Raw genomic sequence first — 23,866 nt, forward strand, 5'->3', positions numbered from 1 at the left:
ATGGGGTGAAACTGACTATAAGTAAGACAGTTTTAATAGCAGCAAATGAGAGAAATCAGGAGACACTAAGGATTAAATAGAAGGGAGAACTGTGAAACAAGTTAATAGCTTCAAGTATCTGGAAGGGATGGCTGAAGAGAAGGAAAACTGAATGAGAAAGTCAAGGCTAGAATCAAAGGAGTTGCAGTCAACTGGCACAAGGCATTAATGGAAGAGTATGACAGAAGAATGCCAAAGAAGCAGAAAAGTAAGGTGTGCAAAACAGTGGTGCAGCCAGTGCTAATGTATGGTACAAAAACCTGGGCAGTAAAGGTAGAGCAGTTGAAGAAGCTAGAGTTGAAGGTGATTACATGCTTGAGATGGGTGGTACAATACACACTGTGGGACAGATAAAGACATAAAGACATCAGAGCAGAAACCAAATTGGCTCCAATTGCAGAGAAGATCAAAGAGAACAGAGTATGATGGTTCAGCCACATGGGAATAAATACAGAAAACAATCTGCTGAAGAACATTTTGGACAGTCAGGAATAAGGCAAAAGGAAATGAGGGCATCCGGCAAAGAGATGGATGTGTTATGTGAGAGAACACCTCCAGTATTCAGGCATGATTGTTGAAGAAGGTATGTTAGTGGCACTGAATCTAGAGAAAATGTGACAGTTGACTTGAAACCCTAACCCCAAACTGAAAATGAGAAAAAGGGGGTTAATTATGATGATGATGAACTTGTGTTGAAAGGTATAGTGCCCAGATCCAGTGACATAATTGTTCCTCTGTACTCAGCACTCATTAGTGCCTCTTTCACTATGTACCTGTCCAAACAATCATCACAGATGGAATAATCACAGTGCTTCCTCACTGAAGACATGAAACAACTAAATTATAAAAACTATGCAGATCATATCAGTATCAGAAACGCTAATGACAAGCAACCTCTACCTTACATACAGACCTTCAACAGATCCTGTTCTGTTAGACTTATTACACATTAAGAAGTCCAGTAGTATCAGAAACACTCACGGGATCTCAATCTAATTTGCAACATTAAAAGAACATGCTGGAGTGATAAGTATATATAAGAGAATAGTCATTCTATGAAACTGACTTTCTCTCCACATAAAGCAGAGCACTTCTCTTACTCTATTCAACAAAATTTGAATGAATGGATAGTTTATTGCAAATTTACACCTTGTTGAGCTCCTGTGTTTACATATAAATAACCAACATATACTTGTGCAACCCATCTTTGGAGATTTATATTGCAAAATATAAAGGCGAATAATTATCATGCAAAAGTAGAGATGGGCTTTTTAAGATCCTCACAGATCAACAGCCTAGTAAGTGCCTATGAACCTATGAACCTGTTTACAAAAGAATGCAGTCAGATCAAGTAACAGGTATGCATAGTAAAGTTATTGGAATGAATAATAGCAAATCTAAGACTGTTGGTGCATCTGAGCCAGTATTTCATGCTCAGAGAGATGAAGTATTATCAGATTGTCTGGCAGCCCCTTTCAATCCATTAGGAAATATATCTGCCATTGCTAGAGATACTGATTTAAGTCTTTCCAAATATTTTGTGCCAGTTGAGAAAGACTTGATTAAATTGAAACGTTTGCAGTGGGCCATTTTATTTTTTGAAAGTAGTATAATGTTAGTAGACTGCCAAAATGATTACATGTTATTAAGATGCCAATTGGCAGTGATTTAGAGAAAAAGCTCATTGATATGTAGATTGAGCTCAACCAAAAAATGGCATGGAATATATGGCCATACTGATAGCTTACTACAAGCAAAGAGTTCACAAGCTTAATAAATGTATTAAGATTAATTATTTTACTATCAAAGAAGATACCACTTCTGATAATTTTGAGACAAAGTTTCTCTCATTCAAGATAAATTGATAAAAGAAAATGAAGTCTTGAGAAAAAGAAAATTAAAGAAATTCAAAAGGGATCAGGCAGACTATGAAAGGGGCACGGTAGTAGCTGAAATAGTGGCTACAAGCAGTCCAATTCCAGTGGAAGAAAACCATTTATGTCATCTCATCTGAGGATACAACTGAAGTAAGATCAGAATGGTTGGCTCAAAAGGAAGCTGCAGACGGGAATCATAACAAAATGAATTACAATAGCAGTCAAAATTCAAGAAAAAAGAATGCAAATTATGGAAGACCACATTTTTCTCAACCAATAAATATCTATCAAGACACAGGTATGGGCAAGCTCATGCGGGCACAGATAGCAGCACCTCCAGCCATGGAAAAATAAGGGAGAGGTAAGAAGTACACTAGGACGAACTAGAGATGGAAGGGGAGGAAATATTTAGAAGGTATCACTTCTGACTGTAATTTTAGAATAATTAACCTGTTGCATAGGATTTTAAGCTTTGAAGAACTACAAATGTTGAAAAAAGTGTATTTCTGTACCTGCAGCAAAAGCTGATATTTGTAATGTGATAAATATTTTGAGAGATTATGTTAGGAAATTAAATTTTAAATTTGATTTTAAGAAAAGGGAAAGATATTATTGTATTTTTGTTAAGGGGAGTTGCTACAATTCTCCATTAAGACTGGAGCATGAGGCATTTTTGACTGTTAAAGAAAGACAATTTGGAGAACAATTGGTAAGTAAACCGAAGGCATTTTTTTAAAATTTAACCAAAGATGAACACTTAGCACTAAAGAAGCTGAAAAATTATGAAAGTATTTTAATTACTAAAGCAGACAAAGGAAATGCTTTAGTGGTTATAAATAACAATTTTTACATCAACAATATAGATTGTATGTTGCAGGATGTTAAATATTATAAAAAAGTCAATTTTAATGTAATTAAAAAATCATACAGTTTTATTGATATGCTTATAGAAGAATGGTAATGCAATGGGAAACTTTGTATTAAAGAAGCAATTTTTTTTACTAAGGAGAACCCCAAAATAAGCACATTTTTTGGCCTGCCCAAAGTTCATAAGTCAGTAGATGTCCCTCCTCTGAGACCTGTTGTGACAAGTGGAAGGAGTAAGACTGAAGCCATTGCTGTTTTTGTTGATAGACAACTGCAAAGGTTGTTGAGAAAAGTGTGTCTTTTGTTTGTGGTATATTTTCTTTCAGAGTGGCTTTTAAGTGGATTGCTGTGCGTGATTCTGACTACCTGGTAATTATGGACATACACTTGTTGTATACTGTGATGTCCAATAATATCGGAACTGAACTTGTTAGAATGGAATTGTTATGCTGAAAACTTTTTAGAAATGATATCGATATGCATATTATAGAATTACTTAATGTCATTTTGTCTTATAATTTATTCAAATTGAATGGTTCCTTCTTCCAACAAACAAATGGCGTAGCTATGAGATGAGCCATGGCTCCAAGCTATGCTAATGTTTTTTGATATCACGGGAGAAGGAGTTTATTATAAATAATACATTTTATAGAAATGTTGTATATTATGGATGTTTTATAGATGATGTGTTTTTAATTTGTAAGTGGAATTTAGATGAATTGCTGATTTTTATTCAAAATATAAATGCTGCCTGCATTCATTTAAAGTTTACTTTTTGCTATGATCTCAAGAATGTTGGAGTTTATAAAGATGAGAATGAATTAAGAATAAAGCATATAAAAAGAGGGACAAAACAATATCTATTTAGAATATGTAAGTATGCATCCCATGGGCATGAAAAATAATATAGTTAAGGGGCAGTTGTACAGAGTCAGTGATTTGACTGATTGTGATGAACTGTTTTTGAAAGAAGGGCTTTCCCTATTTCTAAGCTGATCTCTAGGGGTTATCCTAAGACAATAATAAGTCAAAAGTTTGATGATGTGAACAGATTCTGAAATAATAATAAGAATAGTGTTGAAGAGCTTAGTAACAATCCCAATAATTATCAAATTGGAATTGTGCTACAATAATCCTTAGATAGGAAACAGATTAAGAAAATTGTTAAAGATAATTGGAAAATTCTTAGTATTTTTTCTAAAAAGTAGTGGGGGAAGCTCCTATCTTTATAAATAAGACAGGAAAGAATTTTAAGAATATTTTTCAAAGTAAGTTAAATCTTAGAAATATTAAGGAGAGTAAAACGGGAATGTTCAATTGAATTGTAGCTACTGCTAGTATTTAAAAGTGGATGCAAGGGACCTTTTGATAAATAATGTAAAAATCTCAGGGGGGTTTATATATGTAGATCTAAATTTGTAGTGTTCTTATCTGTTTGCTCATAGTGTCCTGCATATTATGCTAGCAGATCTACCAGACAGTTATAAACAAGGGTTCATGAACATTTATATGCTGTAAATAAAACAGATACTAATAATGCAGGGGGGAAATATTATTGTGTAACTAAATGTAGAGGTTCACCAAAGTTTCTAGTTTTAGATTATGTACCCGATTTTAATAATAGGTTAGATGCTGAGGAAGAATTAGACTGCAGGGAATATTGCTGGATAATTAAGTTAGATGTCAGCAACCCTCCAGGATTAAATGACAAAGAAAACTTCAAAGTCTGTTTAAAGAGGAGGAACCTTAAGCATTAATCCAGGCAATAACTGATCTAATTAGATTAATTATGTAAATGTTTTACTGATGTTATTTTAAGTGTTAAATGTATATAATGCTGTGCTTTATTCTTTTTCATTCAGTCTCAAGAAGTCTAACTGCAGAAAAAAGTGCTTACTGGATGAATTTTTCCATCTTGATTTATTAAAACTTTTCAAAGTTCATCATTTTTGGTTGTCTTTTATGGTGTTTATTTTTTTACAAATTTATTGGTCCATTCTGTGACTTAACAGGTATGCCTATGGTTAGACTGAGTCATGCAAACATGAAAGTAAGGCTCATGTCTTAAATCCTTGCAGAATTCAAAAATGATAAATATTGAAAATGTAGGTAATATGTCTGAAACAAAACAAAGTGCCACTTATCACTGCCTTTGTGTTTGCAGTGAGCTTGCTTCAATCCTGAAGTCACCAAAGTAGAGTATTACACTCCCCAGTGCAAACTTTATTTATTTTTTTAACTAATGCTAATTTATTTTTCAGTACTTATAAAGTGCTTGGCCTGAAGTTTAGACATGTGAAATGGATAATGCCTTGAGTGTGAGCTAGATTACTTCACTTGTTTTGTAGCATGATTATGGGAAGAGCCATGATGTGTCACAGGAATGAATGTCAGATAATGCCTTGAACATCATGGGGAAAAGAAGCAGTCCAATATTCAGATTGCACACAGTGCAGGCTGGAGAAGTTGTTTGACCACAACTGAGCTACAAAATATAAGTATCTTTTGATTATTTTTACAGATTACTGTTTTAATAATTTAATATATATAAAGCACTTTGTCTATTCAGAATCTTCACAAATCCTTATCTGTTTAAAAACTTTCATTTGACTCTGTAGTGCTTGCTGTCTCAGGCTATTGTATAAACTGAAACATTTACTCTGTGTAATTATCTCTTGGCTAGTGGGGGCTGGTTCTTTTGTGTTCTTGTAAAAAAAAAAAGTTGTTGTTCTGGTCTTGGCCCTAACTTTGGTAGGGTCTCTGTCTTTGCACACAGTGCAGGCTGGAGAAGTTGTTTGACCGCAACTGAGCTATAAAATATAAGTATCTTTTGGTTTTTTTTTCAGATTTCTGTTTTTTTAATTTTATATATATAAAGCACTTTGTCTATTCAGAATCTTCACAAATCCTTTTCTGTTTTAAAACTTTCATTTGACTCTGTAGTGCTTGCTGTCTTAGGCTATTGTATAAACTGAAACATTTACTCTGTGTAATTATCTCTTGGCTAGTGGGGGCTGGTTCTTTTGTGTTCTTGTAAAAAAAAAGTTGTTGTTCTGGTCTTGCCCTAACTTTGGTACGGTCTCTGTCTTTGCACACAGTGCAGGCTGGAGAAGTTGTTTGACCGCAACTGAGCTACAAAATATAAGTATCTTTTGATTATTTTTACAGATTACTGCTTTTATAATTTAATATATATAAAGCACTTTGTCTATTCAGAATCTTCACAAATCCTTATCTGTTTAAAAACTTTCATTTGACTCTGTAGTGCTTGCTGTCTTAGGCTATTGTATAAACTGAAACATTTACTCTGTGTTATTATCTCTTGGCTAGTGGGGGCTGGTTCTTTTGTGTTCTTGTAAAAAAAAAAGTTGTTGTTCTGGTCTTGCCCTAACTTTGGTAGGGTCTCTGTCTTTGCACACAGTGCAGGCTGGAGAAGTTGTTTGACCGCAACTGAGCTACAAAATATAAGTATCTTTTGATTATTTTTACAGATTACTGTTTTTATAATTTAATATATATAAAGCACTTTGTCTATTCAGAATCTTCACAAATCCTTATCTGTTTAAAAACTTTCATTTGACTCTGTAGTGCTTGCTGTCTTAGGCTATTGTATAAACTGAAACATTTACTCTGTGTAATTATCTCTTGGCTAGTGGGGGCTGGTTCTTTTGTGTTCTTGTAAAAAAAAAAAAGTTGTTGTTCTGGTCTTGCCCTAACTTTGGTAGGGTCTCTGTCTTTGCACACAGTGCAGGCTGGAGAAGTTGTTTGACCGCAACTGAGCTACAAAATATAAGTATCTTTTGATTATTTTTACAGATTACTGTTTTTATAATTTAAATATATAAAGCACTTTGTCTATTCAGAATCTTCACAAATCCTTATCTGTTTAAAAACTTTCATTTGACTCTGTAGTGCTTGCTGTCTTAGGCTATTTTGTCCCACCCTCCCTCCCTGTTGGTGTCTTGCTCTTATACTTGGTGGCTTTGCAGTTGCCGCCCCTACTGTGACACACCTCCCAGTCTAGTGTCATTAGCTCATTCTTCTTAATACAGAGAGAACATTTGATAAGGCCTTCTGTTCCTCCTTTTTCCCTTTTCAAAAAGTAAAACAAAACTTTTTTTTCTTTTTCGCCTGAACCTTCTTGTGTTCTGACTGTCCTTCTCAAACATATTGGAAATATACAGTATATTTCAGAGCATTTGTTATAACTGTATTTGCTATAACTGATTTAAGTATTTTTTTCTGGCTTTTTGAATATTTACTGCTTAGCGACTGCATCTTAGCTGGTTTATACAGCTCTGCATTCTATTTAAACTGTTTTTGTGTTGATTAACTGTTTTGCACTCTTAAAAAGTTATTTGTTGCTTAATTTTACCTGTAGGCTAACACACTCAAGTGTGCTAGCCGCTTAAAAGCATTTATAGCATTTACTGTCTGTTTTTTTCCTTGTCTCTGTAAAAAAAAAAAAAAACTAGAGTAGTCCAGTTTCAGAGTTGCTGATCCCTGGGCTTTGTTTTTAGTTCCTGTTACTGATCCATTGCCTTATTAGGAAGGAGGGAAGTTTCTTTGCTTACCAGTGGGAGTGGGAAGCACTGAGCAGCCTTTTTGTCCGAATTGGTGAAGTTTCATCCAGAAACTAGTAGTCCATTGGTCGTTTTGGGCCAATTCCTAGCACCTTTCAGCCCCCTGCTATAAAACACGCTAAACACGTGTTTTCCAGCTTGTACCAACTCAGCACAGATCCTCGTGGTGGCCTGCAGAGTGATCCAAGCAGCAGAGAGCTAAAAGAGTGACTTTCTACCAGATATAAGTATTTTTTGTGGCTTTTCCACTGTTATTAAGCTAGCGACTGCATTTCACCTGTTTTACTGCTACTTTAAGTGATTTCTGCATTTTACACTGTTTATTGCACTTTAAGTTACTAATTGTTGCAAATTGTTTCTGTAGGCAACACACTAAAGTGTGCTAGCCAATTTACAGCATTTATAGCATTTACTGTCTGTTTTTTTTCCTTATCTCTGTAATAAAACAAAAAAATCTCTTGTTTTCCCGCCTTACTGAACTAGAGTAGTCCAGTTTCAGAGTTGCTGATCCCTGGGCTTTGTTTTTAGTTCCTGTTACTGATCCATTGCCTTATTAGGAAGGAGGGAAGTTTCTTTGATTACCAGTGGGAGGGGGAAGCACTGAGCGGCCTTTTTGTCTGATTTGGTGAAGTTTCAGCCAGAAACTAGTAGTCCATTGGTTGTTTTGGGCCAATTCCTAGCTCCCTTCAGCCCCCTGCTATAAAACACACTAAGCGCGTTAAGCTGATTTAGCGCGGAGTTTCCACTGTTGCACACAAGAGCAGCGGCGGTTAAACAAGGTTAAACTATTCGGGCCATCTAAATTCCACTCTTCAAATTTTCCCTTAGAACTACCTTCCTCGAGCTGTACTGCTGATCTAACCAGCATATCCTATAACTGAAAAGTTCATCTCTACTTGATTCCCAAGTAGACTATTCTCTATCTGTAAAGCCTAGCACTTACTCCTACAGTACTTGCACCTTGATAAAGCACTCTTATTATAGATAGTACCCCACCAGCCTAAAACCCACTTCCGCTGGAGTCCTTTGAAAGTCTCTTTATCTACTACTTCTAGTATGTCGAGGGATCAGTTGCTAGTGTCCTCTCCAGCTCAACTGGTGAACCTGGGAATATTGAGGCAATGTTACAATTGCCTCATGTACCTGAACAATCCTCTCCTTCTCCCACAAAACACAAATACATGCGAGAGATGCAACTATCTGGCCAAACTGGAGGCTGAGCTCTCTCAACATAGGACTGGCAAGACCAGACAGGAGGAGAAGGTAACCACACACAATACATACCCAGTCACACATGGTACCATCACAACTTCAAATCATACACATACTCACACAAAGACATACTCGGAGGCTCTGATCAAAAATTTACCAAAACAGCAGAGGCCACCAAAGCAGACACCCAAACAACTACCACCTCACGACCCAACACATGCAACACATAGACCACACAGTCAGGATGTCAAACAGTCACAGCCCTTAAGGCCAAACAAAATGCCAGACACACTTGTCATTGGTGATTCCATAGTCAGACACACTGACGTCCCGCTCACCAGACTGAGTAAGGAGAAGGTTACAGTAAGCTGCCTGTCGGGCGCTAGAATCTGCCACATAACGCAAGCACTCAGGTCTCTCAACAGCAGGTACAAGTACGACTCAGTCATTGTCCACGCTGGTGTCAATGACCTGAGACGTACCTCCTTGGACTACATGAAAAGGGACATCGAGGAGCTCTCTGATTATGTAGCCCAGGCAGGTATGACCCTGACCTTGAGCAGTATCCTACCTTCACCTAGAATGATGCCACAATACAGTGATAAGATGATCAGCTTTAATAATTGGCTTAAATTCTGGTGTCATTCAAAGGGGATCCAATGTCTGTCTGCCTGGGATGACATGCTGGACAAGCCACGCTGCTTCAAGGGGCGGCTTGCACCTGTCACCCTGGGCTTCGGATATTGGCAAAGGCTCTTGCCACCCCATAGTGCCTTTTTAGGCAAGGCTCAAATTCTAAACCTACCACCCTAGAACACCAAAAGGAAAAAACTAAGGGTAATGCTGCTCAATGCCAGAAGTCTCAATCTCAAGATGCACGCACTCGAGGCCCTTCTCAATATGGAGAACATCGATGTCTGTGCTGTGACAGAAACCTGGTTCAAGGCTCCTGAGAGCACCCCAGCACTAACAGGTTTCACCTCATATCATGCGTTCCGGCCCCAAAATCCGGACAACACCAAGAAAGGAGGGGAGGTGTCCATATTCATAAAGGACACCCACACCTCAAGGTTGGTGGCAGCGCACGATGCATCAGAGACCATCCAGGTGCAATTAACCATAGGCAAGACTGCTCTGCAATTTGTAGCATGTTACAGGCCACCCTCTCAAACTCAGGAACCTCACATGGCCTTCCTGAAAACATTGGAGGGGATAAATGTATCTCCAAACACCATCATACTAGGTGACTTCAACTACCCTTATATAGACTGGGAACACTACTCAAGCCCGAACACTCTAACCCAAAGATTCCTGGAGTTCATAAACTCAAATGCCATGGAACAACTAGTCACCATCCCCACAAGAGGAGAAAACATACTTGATCTCATCATCACGAACATGGGATCAAAATGTTCAACACCGGAAGTATACCCCTCACTGGTGAGATCAGATCATAAACTAATCTCGCTGGAGGTCCTCATCCCGCCCCCACCTGAAACAAAAAAGACCACAGTGAAAAACTTCTCAAAAGCCGATTTCACACTTTTAAAAACTAGTGTGGCCCCTGAGCCAGTGGTAAACATTACTCAAACCGCTGAATCACTTACAAATGCCTTCTACCAGCACCTACAGGACTGCATGGATCAGGCAATCCCAAACAAAACTAAGACTCTCTGTACCAAAGGCAAGCGTCCAGTCTGGTGGACCCCAGCCATAAACAAGCTCTACAACAAAAGGAGGAAGCTACTACAAGATAGAGCAAAATCCTTGAAAGGTAAGACACCTTTGATCATTATAAGTAAAAAACTAAGAGCTCTCATAAAATCATCCAAGGCAAATTTTGAGAGAAAAATCGCCAAGGACTCTAAAGACAATCATAAGGCCTTCTTTAGCTATGTTAGAAACCTAGGAGGAAACTCCCAGATATGCTCAGAATTAGTTCAAAATGATGTGAAAATTACTGAACCTACACACATTGCTAACATACTGGGTGACAGGTTCAGTGCAAACTTCTCCCCTCCCCCAAAGGAGAGATATCTATTCCAGAGGATTGTAGCCCGCCAAACATCGCGAATGCGCAGGTGAGAACTGGCCTCACTAAGGCAAAAACACAGCATCCATGGGACGGATGGTGTCCCCGGCTGTGTGCTTCATGAACTCAACGAGGAATTAAACCCACAGTTAGGACAGCTGTTTAATCTTAGCCTCACCTCAGGATACGTACCCAAGGAGTGGTGCACGGCGACTGTGGTCCCACTTCATAAGGCGGTGCCTCCACAGACCCTGGAAATTACTGCCCCATTAGCTTGACAAGCCTTATCTGCAAAGCCGTGGAGAGGATCATAATGGAACTCATAAATAAAGACATAGGGAACTTGCAGACTTTGGATCCAACCCAGTTTGGCTTTGTCAAAGGCAGATCCTGCCTCTTAAACTTGGTTGACTTTTTGAGACAGTCACCAAGGCCATTGATGAGGAAAGGCAGTCCATACAGCCTACCTCGACCTGGCAAAGGCCTTCGACACAATACCCCACTCAGGTATCATCGAAAAACTCATCAGCTTGAATGTAAACCCATACATCACAAGATGGGTTGCAAACTGGCTAAGTGACAGAACCCACAGGGTCAGAGTTGCTGGAGCCATGTCAGACTCAAAGCCTGTCACAAGTGGTGTCCCACAGGGCTCAGTCCTGGGTCCACTCTTGTTCGGCATCTACTTTTCTGAAGTACAAGCAAACACAGGAGGGTTATGGCTGACAAAGTTTGCAGATGACTGCAAACTGGGCCATAGTCGAAAACACATCTGACACAGATATCCTCCAGAAGGGCCTCACAGAAACAGATAACTGGTGCCAGAGCCATGGCCTGAAGTTAAACGCCAAAAAATGCATAGTCATGCCCTTCGGGAAAAACAAGGTTACCCCTAGCTACCATATAGGTGGCAATCCACTGAGCACAGAAAAAGTCATCAGGGATCTGGGGACCCAAGTTGACAGTAGCCTTTCATTTGACACTCATGTTGCTAAAGTAGTTAGGAAAACCTTCTATATCGCCCACCTGATCATGAAGGGATTCACATCTAGATCAAGGGAGGTCATCGTCCCCTGTACTCATCACTCATTAGACCTATGATTGAGTACAATGCCCGTTCGAATGTATCTGACCAGACACCTGCTGCAGCTTGAAAGGCCCCAAAAGTTCCTCACCAAAAGGATAAAGGGTCTCAAAAATATGTCTTATGCTGCCCGACTGAAAGAACTCCAGCTCTATTCAGTCTCATACCGCTTGCTCAGAGGTGACCTGTGCCTGACATATAAGGCCATGTCAAACCCAGATTTGATGAATATGCTTCACCTCAAAAAATCTAGAACCCTCAGAACCACAAGGGCGGGAGACTTAAACCTTGACACGGTTATAAATAGAACGTGCTGGAGGGACAGATTCATCACCCAGAGACTCCCTATGCTGTGGAACAAAATCCCGGTACATGTGAGGCAGAGCACCTCGCTGGCCTTGTTCAAGAGGAATCTTGACCAATGGATGGGAGATCGCAGATATACCCCAGGGATTACTTCAGTGTCACTGCTTGACAGAGGCACAGGAAAATGACAGGCATAGTTTTTATTCAAACTAAAGGGGTGGCGAAAGCCACATAACTATGGGCTAGGCTTATAAATGCCCTTGGGCAGATAGCCTAGTATGAACCTATGAACCTATGAACCTATGATAGCTACATGTGTGTAGATATATTGCCACAACTGTATGAGCCATAGTCATTCCAGACTTTATTGTCTTAGTAGGGGGTTGCTGTATGTGTGTGTACATGTATGCCATCTGCGAGCAATAGTTGTAGAAGTTGCAGCAGCCTATGAGGAAGGGAATAGGTAGGAAGGGGGTCCACAAGATTAACAGACTGGCCTGCTCCCTAACACTTGACTCTTGCCTTCAAAGGAAATTAGTTTCCTGATGTGGATCTGGTCCCAATCAGTGAACAAATGGCCTGTAGGGTCCCCATCCTCACAAGGGAATGAGTGGGCCTGTCTCTCACCCTGAAGAGAGAATGTATAGATCCACTAGCTACTGGAAAGGAAGGCGATGGGTGAGTCATTGAGACATGTGGAGATGGAAACAACAAAAAAGTAAGTGCTTACTATAACAAGAATTATGTAACTGCCCAAATTAGGCCCTTTATTATGGTCATTATAACCTCCTAGTGGTGAAGTGATCACAGTCAGTACTGAAACAACTTTATATAAAGATTATCTCTGGGTTTCACTAACAACAACAGAAAGTGCAGCAATCATATTGATCTCACTCAGGACCACCAACATGATAGTGTGTGATTTTATATTTGTTAAGCCATCTTTTGGCCTAGCACTCTTGTGTGGGGTCATTTACTGCACTGTTATAACTTGTTAATACTTGTGAACCGCTGCTATCTCTGAAAAAAACAAAAAAACAAAAAAAAATCTTGCTTTTTTTCCCACTTTTCTGAGATTTAAAAAAGTTCAGTTACAGGCTTGCTGTTCTTGAACTGTTTGTAAGTTTCTGTGAGGCCATTTTTTGCTTGGACTAAAGGGAAGTCTCTCTGTTGATCATTGGCAGTGAAAAACATTGAGCAGCCTGCCTGCCCCTGTGGGAGTGGTTACTGACTTGAAACTGTAGTTTTATTGGCCATTTTGGTACAATTCCAAAACTCCTTCATCTTCCTCTCTTAAAACCTGGTTGCCTTATGGTTTTGGCATCTTTTCAGGCTTGCTGGCTGTTGGTGAAGCACCCACCAAGAGGAGAAAACGCTGAGAGAAGAAAGGAGCCACTTCTGAGATTTTAAGTATTTTTCTTCTGTTTATTTGCTAAGTTTTTCTGCATAGCCACCTATTTTGAGCATTTTCTCACTTGTTAAACTTGATTTCTGCATTAGTAACTGTATTTAGAGCACAACCTAGAGCTGTTAACTGAATTTCCTGTTTGCACTTATTTTTAAAATCGTTTTTTTCTCAAAACTTGCATTTTATCTGTCTTTGGCCTAGCACTCTTGTGTGGGGTCATTTACTGCACTGTTATAACTTGCTAATACTTGTGAACCTCTGCTATCTCTGAAAAAAAACAAAAACAAAAAAATCTTGCTTTTTTCCCACTTTTCTGAGATTTAAAAAAGTTCAGTTACAGGCTTGCTGTTCTTGAACTGTTTGTAAGTTTCTGTGAGGCCATTTTCTGCTTGGGCTAAAGGGAAGTCTCTCTGTTGATCAGTGGCAGTGAAAAACATTGAGCAGCCTGCTTGCCCCTGTGGGAGTGGTTACTGACTTGAAACTGTAGTTTTATTGGCCCTTTTGGGTCAATTCCAAAACTCCTTCATCTTCCTCTCTTAAAACACTCTTTTGCGCGGTTTTGCGCATTTTTGTGCCTAGCACAACAGCGGGTAGCGCCGCCTAATTGGGTTTAAACTATTCCTGGCTCCACAAAGTCTGCTCTTCACTTTTTCCCTTAGAACTGCTCTATCTCTCAATTTAAACACCATATTCTCATTCTAAGGCCCTTCACTGGTCCAATTAAGTAATCCTACAAGTCAGCACTATTAAATCATAAGCACTACTTACTCTTATACTCTCTACGATTACCCTGTCCTCTATTGGTCTGTCTTAAATTCAGTTTCCCTATATTACTCTAGCATGTCCAAAGGTCAGTCAATGGTTTCCTCTCCAGTCCAGCTGGTGAATCTGGGAATTTTGAGACAATGTTACAACTGTCTCATGTACACGGACAACCCTCTCCTCCTCCAAACAGGTTCAAATATATGTGAGAGATGCAACTATTTAGCCAAACTGGAGGCTGAGCTCTCTCATCTCAAAACTGGTGTAACCAGTCAGGAGGAGAAGGTAACCTCACACAACACAATTCCAGTATCACATAGTCCCACCACATCAGCGAACCAAACACATAAATACACAAAAACATACTCGGAGGCTCTAAATAAAAATCTACCTAAGCAACAGAGACCTTCAAAGCAGACATCCAAGCAAACGCTACCTCAAAACAAAACACGCACAACACAGCCCACAAAGTCAGTGTGCCAAGCAGCCACAGCCCTTAAGGCTGAATAACACACCTGATACTCTTGTAATAGGTGACTCTATTGTCAGACACACTGACGTCCCGCTCACCAGGCTGAATAAAGAGAAGGTCACGGTGAGCTGCCTGTTGGGTGCTAGGATCCACCACATAACGCAAGCACTCAGGTCACTCCAAAGCAAATACAAATATGACTCAGTCATTGTACATGCTGGTGTGAATGACCTGAGACGTACCTCCCTGGACTACATGAAAAGAGACATAGAGGAGCTCTCTGATCATTTAGCCCAGGCTGGTATGACCCTGACCTTGAGCAGCATCTTACCCTCACCTAGAATGATGCCTCAGTACAAAGACAAAATGATCGATTTTAACAATTGGCTAAAATTTTGGTGTCATTCAAAGGGGATCCAGTGTCTGTCAGCCTGGGATGACATGCTCGACAAGCCACGTTGCTTCACTAGGGATGGCTTGCACCTGTCACCACTGGGCTTTCGGATATTGGCAAAGGCTCTTGCCACTCCCATAGTGCCTTTTTTAGGCAAGGCTCAAAAGTCAAGCCCACCCCCCATAGACAGCACAAGGAACAAGAAACTAAGGGTAATGCTGCTAAACGCCAGAAGTCTTAACCTCAAGATGCACACACTCGAAGCTCTCCTCAGTATGGAGAACATCGATATCTGTGCAGTGACAGAAACCTGGTTCAAGGCTCCAGAGAGCACCCCAGCACTACCAGACTATACCTCATATCATGCTTTTCGGCCCCAAAACCTGGACCAAACCACAAGAGGAGGGGGAGTTTCCATATTTAACAAGAATATCCACACCACCAGGTTAGTGGCATTGCACGAAGTATCGGAGACCATCCATGTGCAACTAACAATGGGCAAGACTGCTTTTCAGTTTATAGCATCCTACAGATCACCCTCTCAAAGTCAGGAATCCCACTCGGCTTTCCTGAAAACATTGGAGAACATGAAGATCTCTCCGAACACCATTATTTTGGGTGACTTCAACTACCCAAACATTGACTGGGAGCACTACTCAAGTCCCAGCACCTTAGCCCAAAGGTTCCTGGAAATTATAAACTCGAATGCTATGGAACAACTAGTCAACACTCCCACAAGAGGGGACAACATACTAGACCTGATCATTACCAACATGGGGACTCTATGCTCCACACCAGAAGTATATCCCTCATTGGTAAGATCAGACCATAAATTAATTTCACTGGATGTCCACATCCCGACCCCACACCCAGCCCAGAAAACCACAGTGAAAACTTCTCAAAAGCAAACTTCTCACTTATCAAAACTGAAGTGGAATCCTTCAAGGCTCCAGGGCCAGTGGAAACTATGGCCCAAACTGCAGAATCCTATATAAACGCATTCTACGGACATCTCCAGGAATGCATGGATCATGCTATCCCAAACAAAACAAAGACCCAATCATCCAAAGGCAGGCGTCCAGTCTGGTGGACCCCTGCCATAAATAAACTGTACAACAGAAGGAGGAAGCTACTACATGATAGAGCAAAATACTTAATAGGGAAGGCATCTCTGATCAGTACTAGCAAAAAATTACGATCCCTCATAAAATCCTCCAAGGGCAGCTTCGAGAGAAAAATTGCACAGGACACCAAAGACAATCATAAGGCTTTTTTCAGTTATGTTAGAAACCTGGGATGCAACTCCCAGACCTGTTCTGAGTTGATTCTAAATGACAAAAAATACACAGAACCCACAGACATCGCCAATATCCTGGCAGACAGGTTCAGTGCAAACTTCTCCATCCCCTCCACCCCAAAAGAGCAAGTATCTATCCCAGCAGAGGGCTGCCTCCCAAACATCTCTGATGCTCAGGTGAAGGCTGCCCTCTCCAAAGCAAAAAACACTGCTTCCATGGGACCAGATGGTGTCCCAGGTTGCGTCCTACATGTACTCCAAGAGGAACTAATCCCTCAAATAAAACAGCTATACAATCTCAGCCTCACTACAGGATATGTGCCCACAGAATGGCGTACAGCAACAGTGGCCCACTCCACAAAGGTGGAGCCTCTGCGGACCCTGGAAACTATCGCCCCATAAGCCTTACTAGCTTAGTCTGCAAGGCTATGGAGAGGATCATCATGGAGCTCATAAACAAAGACATTGGGGACCTACAGACACTAGATCCTACCCAGTTCGGCTTTGTTAAGGGCAGATCCTGCCTTTTGAACCTGGTTGACTTCTTCGAAACAGTCATCAAAGCCATAGATGAAGGGAAGGTAGTCCACACAGCCTATCTGGACCTTGCAAAGGCATTTGACACAATACCCCACTCGGGCATCATAGATAAGCTATCCAGCTTAAATATAAACCCCTATGTCACAAGATGGGTTGCAAACTGGCTCAAAGACAGAACCCACAGAGTGAGAGTTGCTGGAGCCATGTCAGACTCGAAACAAGTCACAAGTAGCGTCCCACAGGGTTCTGTCCTGGGACCACTCTTGTTCGGTATATACTTTTCCGAGGTACAGGCAAACGTGGGAGGACTATGGCTCACCAAGATCGCAGACGACTGCAAACTGGGTGCCATAATCAACTCTCCAGCTGACATAAACATCTGTCAAAAAGGTCTCACAGAGACAGATAACTGGTGCCAGCACCATGGTTTAAAGCTAAATGCCAAAAAATGTATAGTCATACCCTTTGGCAAAAACAATGTGCCCACAAATTACCACATAGGCAGAAACTCATTAAGTACAGAGAAAGTTATTAGGGACCTGGGGACCCAAGTTGATAGCAATCTCTCCTTTGAAAACTACATTGCCATAGTGGTTAGAAAGACCTTCTACATAGCCCACCTCATCACGAAGGGTTTCACATCTAGATCAAGAGAGGTAATCGTGCCCCTTTATTCATCCCTCATCAGGCCCATCATAGAATACAATGCCCCTTTAGGGATGTACCTTACCCGACACCTGCAGCAATTAGAAAGACCCCAAAAGTATCTCACCAAGAGGATCAAGGGTCTCAAACAGATGCCATATGCTGCTCGGTTAAAAAAACTCCAGCTCTACTCAGTTGCATACCGCCTACTTGAGGCGATCTATGCCTGACATACAAAGCTATGTCAAATCCAGAATTAATGGACATGCTCCACCTCAGTAAATCTAAATCCCTTAGAGCCACACGCTCAAGGGACTTGAACCTCAGCACAGAAATAAATAGAACTTGCTGGAGGGACAGGTTCATAACCCAGAGGCTCCCTTCACTCTGGAATAGAATTCCAGTTCATGTGAGGCAGAGCACCTCACTGAATCTCTTCAAGAAGAATCTCGATAGGTGGATGGGGGATCGTAGGTTTGTCCCAGGGATTACTCCCGTGTCACTATTAGACAGAGGCACAGTAAACTAAACCTTAAAAAGGGCACAGTATACTCAAATCAAGGGGTGGTGTAAGCCATAAAGAATCAGGCTAGGCTTATAATTGCCTCAGGGCAGATAGCCTAGTATGAACCTATGAACCTATGTAGAGCCACACAACAATAGGAAATGGCAGAATATGCTAGTTTGAGCATAAAGAGCTGAAGTACATGCTGCTTAACCAATGCAATATGGCAGAGCTATTCCGAAAGCTATAAAGTAATCACATATTGTACACTTGGTGTAGGCTTTTGCCATGCACAACAAAACCTCTGTTGAACACAGTCATGATTTTGCTTAAAAAAAAAAACATTTTAGGAGTTGTGGCTTGCAATTATTATGCTGTATGTGCAACAGGCTTTAAATCAGGGTTCTGCTGCTGCTGCCAGACCTCAGCAGGAAGAAGAAGGGTGTTTCAACCCCTTTTGATATAATATGAACTGCATGAAGCAGAATTATTGACAGGTATATAGTGGATAGGGAAACACTGGAGGAAATAAGAAATTTCTGTCACCCCCACCTCAGTCTCGAGGGAAATTGCTGAGAACCCATCCCACTGGAAACAAAGGTATGTTTAACATTATGTGTACTAGACTGGTAATTTTCAGATACCCACAATGTATATATTAGGGGTGTCACAGGCATCTTCCTCTAGAATATTTCATCAGTTTTTAAATGCAATGCTACTGCATGAAATGGAGCATATCTATTCTCCACAGACATGACAAAAGTGATCAAGAACCTTGTAGGACTTCTTTGCAATAGCATACTAACATAAAGTGTTGGGGACTGTAGATTGCACACATGCATAGAAATATAGAAATAAAAGCTCCACCTCAGGAATAAGGAAGGAAGCACATTAACAAAGAAGGTTTCCACTCCATAAAATCTCAGGTTCTCTGTAATGCCCTAAAGATCATACACAATGTCTGGACAAGTAACCCAGGCAGTTTTTATGACATATGGCACACTTGTGAGATGTACACCTGGTTTGCTTGGGGTGACATCCCTTAACGTCATCTAGTGAGGATGCAGGCTATGCATTGGAGCCTAGGTTCTTGACACCCATGACAAACCCACACAACCCCACTAAAAAAGGATACAATGAATAGAATAAAGCCTATGCTCAAACAAGAAATATTATATAACATGTGTTCGGTTTGCTTAAATCAAGGTTCTGTTGTCTAGACACATCAGGTCTTGCACCACAGAATGACCCAAGCACCTGTTCTGAAATACTTACAGTCTGTGTCATGTTACATTATATCCTTCTCAGGAAGCAGTTCTATCAAGGAAAACAAGGAACAGGACCACAGTTTCAAGGACTACAGGGAGGGCCAGCAGCAGCAGTTATAGATGAGAAGTCTGATGGAGAACCACCAGCTGTAGATGGTGCTGGCAGATGGAAGTGTACAAAGTATGCCCTGGTTCTGGCTAAGCAACAAAGGATAGCACACACAATCACTACCTAACTCAAAGCCTAAGATCCCAAACACATGCAAATATGACAACTGACGCCTGTCAGGTTGCACAGTCTTTACTTAACCATGTAATGGCTGTGCTCTGATAACATCAGACAGGGACAACCCTCAAAGATACAGTTCACACATTAATAACAAAGTGTTGAAACTGCACATAAAATAAAAATATTATGTCACTGATTACTCTCATATCAACATATGTATATGCTCTATGACTACACTCAAGTTAGGCTCCCCAATTCAACCTCTCCACACACCAACACCAAAAAAACACTTTCAAAGAAGTATAATTTGAACTCATTTATCAACACAGATTATATAACACCTCTATAATGGAGATAATACTGCTTTAAATTTTGTAATATATTTCTGCATTTACAATTTAGCAGTTATCAATGCAGTGTTAGAAAAGTAACACCAAACTGTCATAACATCCTAATGTACCACTGTGGAGTCCAGTCTGCTGCCAACACAGATAATATAATACCAGACTTCCCTACATACTTAAATTAACATTATCTGCAAAATGTGTGCAAATGTGACATAAAATTAAATAGTACATTTGTCATGTAGCATTCATCAACATAAATGTAGAAATGCAGAAATAGCTATGCCAAACCTAAGGGATAAATGTAAATTCATTTAAAATTATACACATACTCTTCATCAGTGTCTTCATTTCATCCTTATAATGTCTAAATGAAAACATTATTTAAAAATAGTGAAATACTCCTACAATACAGCACTGTAGAAAATAATTAAATCACCCAAAGGTATGCTATTCTACCAGTATTTAGCTCCTTGTTTCAAAGCAGTCTCCCCAGTATCAAACAAGGACAATGCCTATACCATTACCTTCATATAGTGCAGAGTCAGCCCTGTTAACACTCTGAATATGCATATGAGATGTGAAATCATTAGCATTCCTGAACACCGCAATCTGTGTTAAGAGAAGGGAATGTAAACATGGTGTAGGGACCTAGAAGATTATATGCACACATGCTCAGCAGTGCAAGGACGAGCACTGAGAAATATTTCCTTTAGTGGCTTACAGGTGTCTCTGATTACCCTTGACAGCATGAACAATCATCTTTCAATGTCTCTCCTCTCTGCTATACATAAGAAAGGGTGTGTCAGGGAGAAGGGACTTAACAAAAAAGTATGCAAGTACTTTGACAGATACATAGGAGATTGACAGTCTTAATATTTCAATGCTGCCTTCTTTATATCTTGTCTCATTTGTGTTCCACTTCACAGTATGAAAATCACTTTCACAGCTTAAGGAAAAAAAATGTTGTTTAAGCTGCCATAGGTCCACAAACCAGCCAGGTGGTATTGTGCAGCCGATAACACTCTGGATATTACTCACAGAAGAAAACACATGTGACATGTACCTTTCTCTGTGGGAAAAGTTGTAAGTGAGTGAGTGAGCTGATAGATGAAGCACTTTATTGTTTTATTTATTTTATTTGCAGTTTGTTTACCAGGATGATCCATTGGGCCACTAGGAGCCCATTTTCAATGGAGTCCTGGGGAGAAAAGCCCCAAAACACAATGTTAACAAATTACAAGCATTACAGAAATAAAGATTTACCAAAATATGAGGCAATTTAGAATTTTTCAAGTTGCAAGTTGAAAAAGTTGGCATTTGGAGGACAATACAATTAAAAGTTCCAAGTTACAAAGTTGACATTTGAAGGGGTAGCAATAAATATGATACAGTAAAAGTGTTAGCACCAACAGTTATGCTTTTTTATATGATTCAAGGCTCATATCCAGTGACATGATACTTTTACAGAGGATTGTCAGAATATATATTTAATCACATTTTGTGATACCATAGTATTGTTTAAAAATTAACTGTTGTCACTATTTATTTATTTGTTTATTTAACATTTGTTTACCAGGAATGTCCAACTGGGAACAAACCAGTTTTCAGTGGAGGTCCAAGTAGAAACACTCTAGATATGTGTCTATTGCTAACAACATTTGATTGTTAGTCTGCTCTCTGTAACATAATATGTCACTAACTGCAGGTCTGAAAATGTGTTCCACTACATACATGTCTGATGCTGCAAATAGGTGTGAGAAGGAAGAATTGTTCATATGAATGCATTTCTTGCTATGGCCATTGTTACATGTACCAATGCATTGCATTGCATTCGCTATCTTTAATTTCCATAACATACATTACCTATCAATATCTGTTTTATTTGCTCTCCACTTGGCATTGCACAACCATGGTTTACTCCTCAATGAAAAAAAAGGGAAAATTTGATTTCAGACTGCTTTAGGTAGCTCAAAAATACACATTGGCCTTGCACGGATGGTAGTACTATGACTAATAATCATTCCAGAAAATACACTTGTCAGGTAACTTTCTTTGTGGCACTAGTTGTAACAGAGGTGAATTGTCAGAAATAAGGTACATGAAACATTGTTTGAATCCTGTTTACACAACACCTTGCCATAATGGACAATAATTAATTTTTAGGCATAATCCATTTTAAGGTACATTTGCTCTCCACTTGGCATCTTGCAAACACAGTTCACTACTTAAAGAAAAAAGTGAACAATTTAATTTAGGTTGCCTTAGGTAACTCAATAATGCTTGTCATCATTGTACAGCTCTCTGTAATAGGGGAGTATTTACTTCAGTAAATGCACCTGTCAAATGTCAGATTTTGTGGTATAAGATGCAACTGAAGTAAATTGAGAGGAATAAGACATATGACTCATTGTCTTGAATCCTGTGTAAGAGATCGCATTGCAGTTTATCACAATATGTCTTTTTCATTTACTTTCTTTTTTTAAGGTACAGTTGCTCTCTTCTTGACAGCACACAAAGAGAGTGCACTACCTAAGACGAAAATTGAATAATTTGGTTTAGGCTGCCTTAGGTGTCTCGGACACACCTAGTGATTTTAGGTGGCTGGCAACACTCTGATAGTAATCACCCAAGAAAATGTAGGTGTCAGGTAACTTTCTCTGTTGGGCAAGGTGTAACTGAGGTGAATCAACAGAAATATGGTACATAATGCATTGTTTGAGCCCTGTTTACAGAACACTGCCATAATTTACTGTATTTATATTTGCCATTTTTTCCATTTTAAGGTACATTTGCTCTCCACTAGGCATTGCACTAGCACAGTTCACTACCTAAGGAAAAAAAGTGAAAAATGTAGCTTAGGCTGCCTTACATAGCTCCAACACATTTGTTAATGGTGTAGCTGTCTTTAGCACTCTTGACATTCCTGAGAGGCGAACTTCTACCTGTCATAAGAGTAGTCTTTGTGGCACAAGATGTAAGAGCACAGACTTTAGATAAATAATACAGGCTATTAAGGGTTGAAATCCAGGTAGAAGATACTTTTTCATAATGGTGTAAGAAGCAAAAGTTTTTAATAGAACTGTAACAGTAATGAAAAATGATAATGTTAAACATGATTCTTGCAAGTGATTTATCAGCAAGCCTTGTATAATGAAAATGTGCTTTTTTAATATATATCACTAATGTATTACATATATACACAACATAAGGTATGTCAACCTCCTAGAAATGACAATGACTATATCTCATATAGAAATCACTAGCGTGTGTATAACAGGCATAATACCTTTGTTGCAATCATCATGATTCATCACATATCCCAGCTATGTGTTTAGAACCCTTATGTCTTCTAAAGTATGCATGTAACATAAACCATCCTATCTTGATCATCACATTCAACTGCATTTAAGTGAAACAAAATTACTTGCAGTAAGAATAACTTTTACATAGGAATGCATTTCAAGACAGGATTACAACCACATACATACAAGCATCTCTGAAGTGTACCTCCATTAGTTCAGATATCAGTAGACGTCAAATGTCCACGGTGTAAAATTAGTTCTGTTTTGTCAATGTCACTTAATACATTAAGTTGCATTTCTTTAACCTCCTGTAACCCATGGGTTTGATTCCCAGCTATTACAAAAATATTGTAACATTGAGTAAGCCCCAAACTGATAATATGCCATTAATCAACCATCTTTCACTTTCCATAGTGCAACCCACTAAATCCAATCCAGTAAACAGGTGATTGTTGAACATTGATAACTGTGACAATGGGTGGAGCATCACACATGACACAGCTCAATGCCTTGTTTTACATCTTTACTGCTATCTCCTATAAGTAGTGCCAACGTATCTGCCAACAGAAACATCAGCTTACAATCACAGAAATGCAGTTGTCAAGGCTGTGCATGTTTGCACAATAGCAGTAATACATGAGGTCTGACTTAGGTGCCAGTTCAGACATAGTTTGTAAGCTTAACTTTTGCAGACATG

The sequence above is a fragment of the Protopterus annectens genome, chromosome 4.part0 (genome assembly GCF_019279795.1).
Source record: "Protopterus annectens isolate FY-2018-M chromosome 4.part0, PAN1.0, whole genome shotgun sequence".
NCBI lineage: Eukaryota > Metazoa > Chordata > Ceratodontiformes > Protopteridae > Protopterus > Protopterus annectens.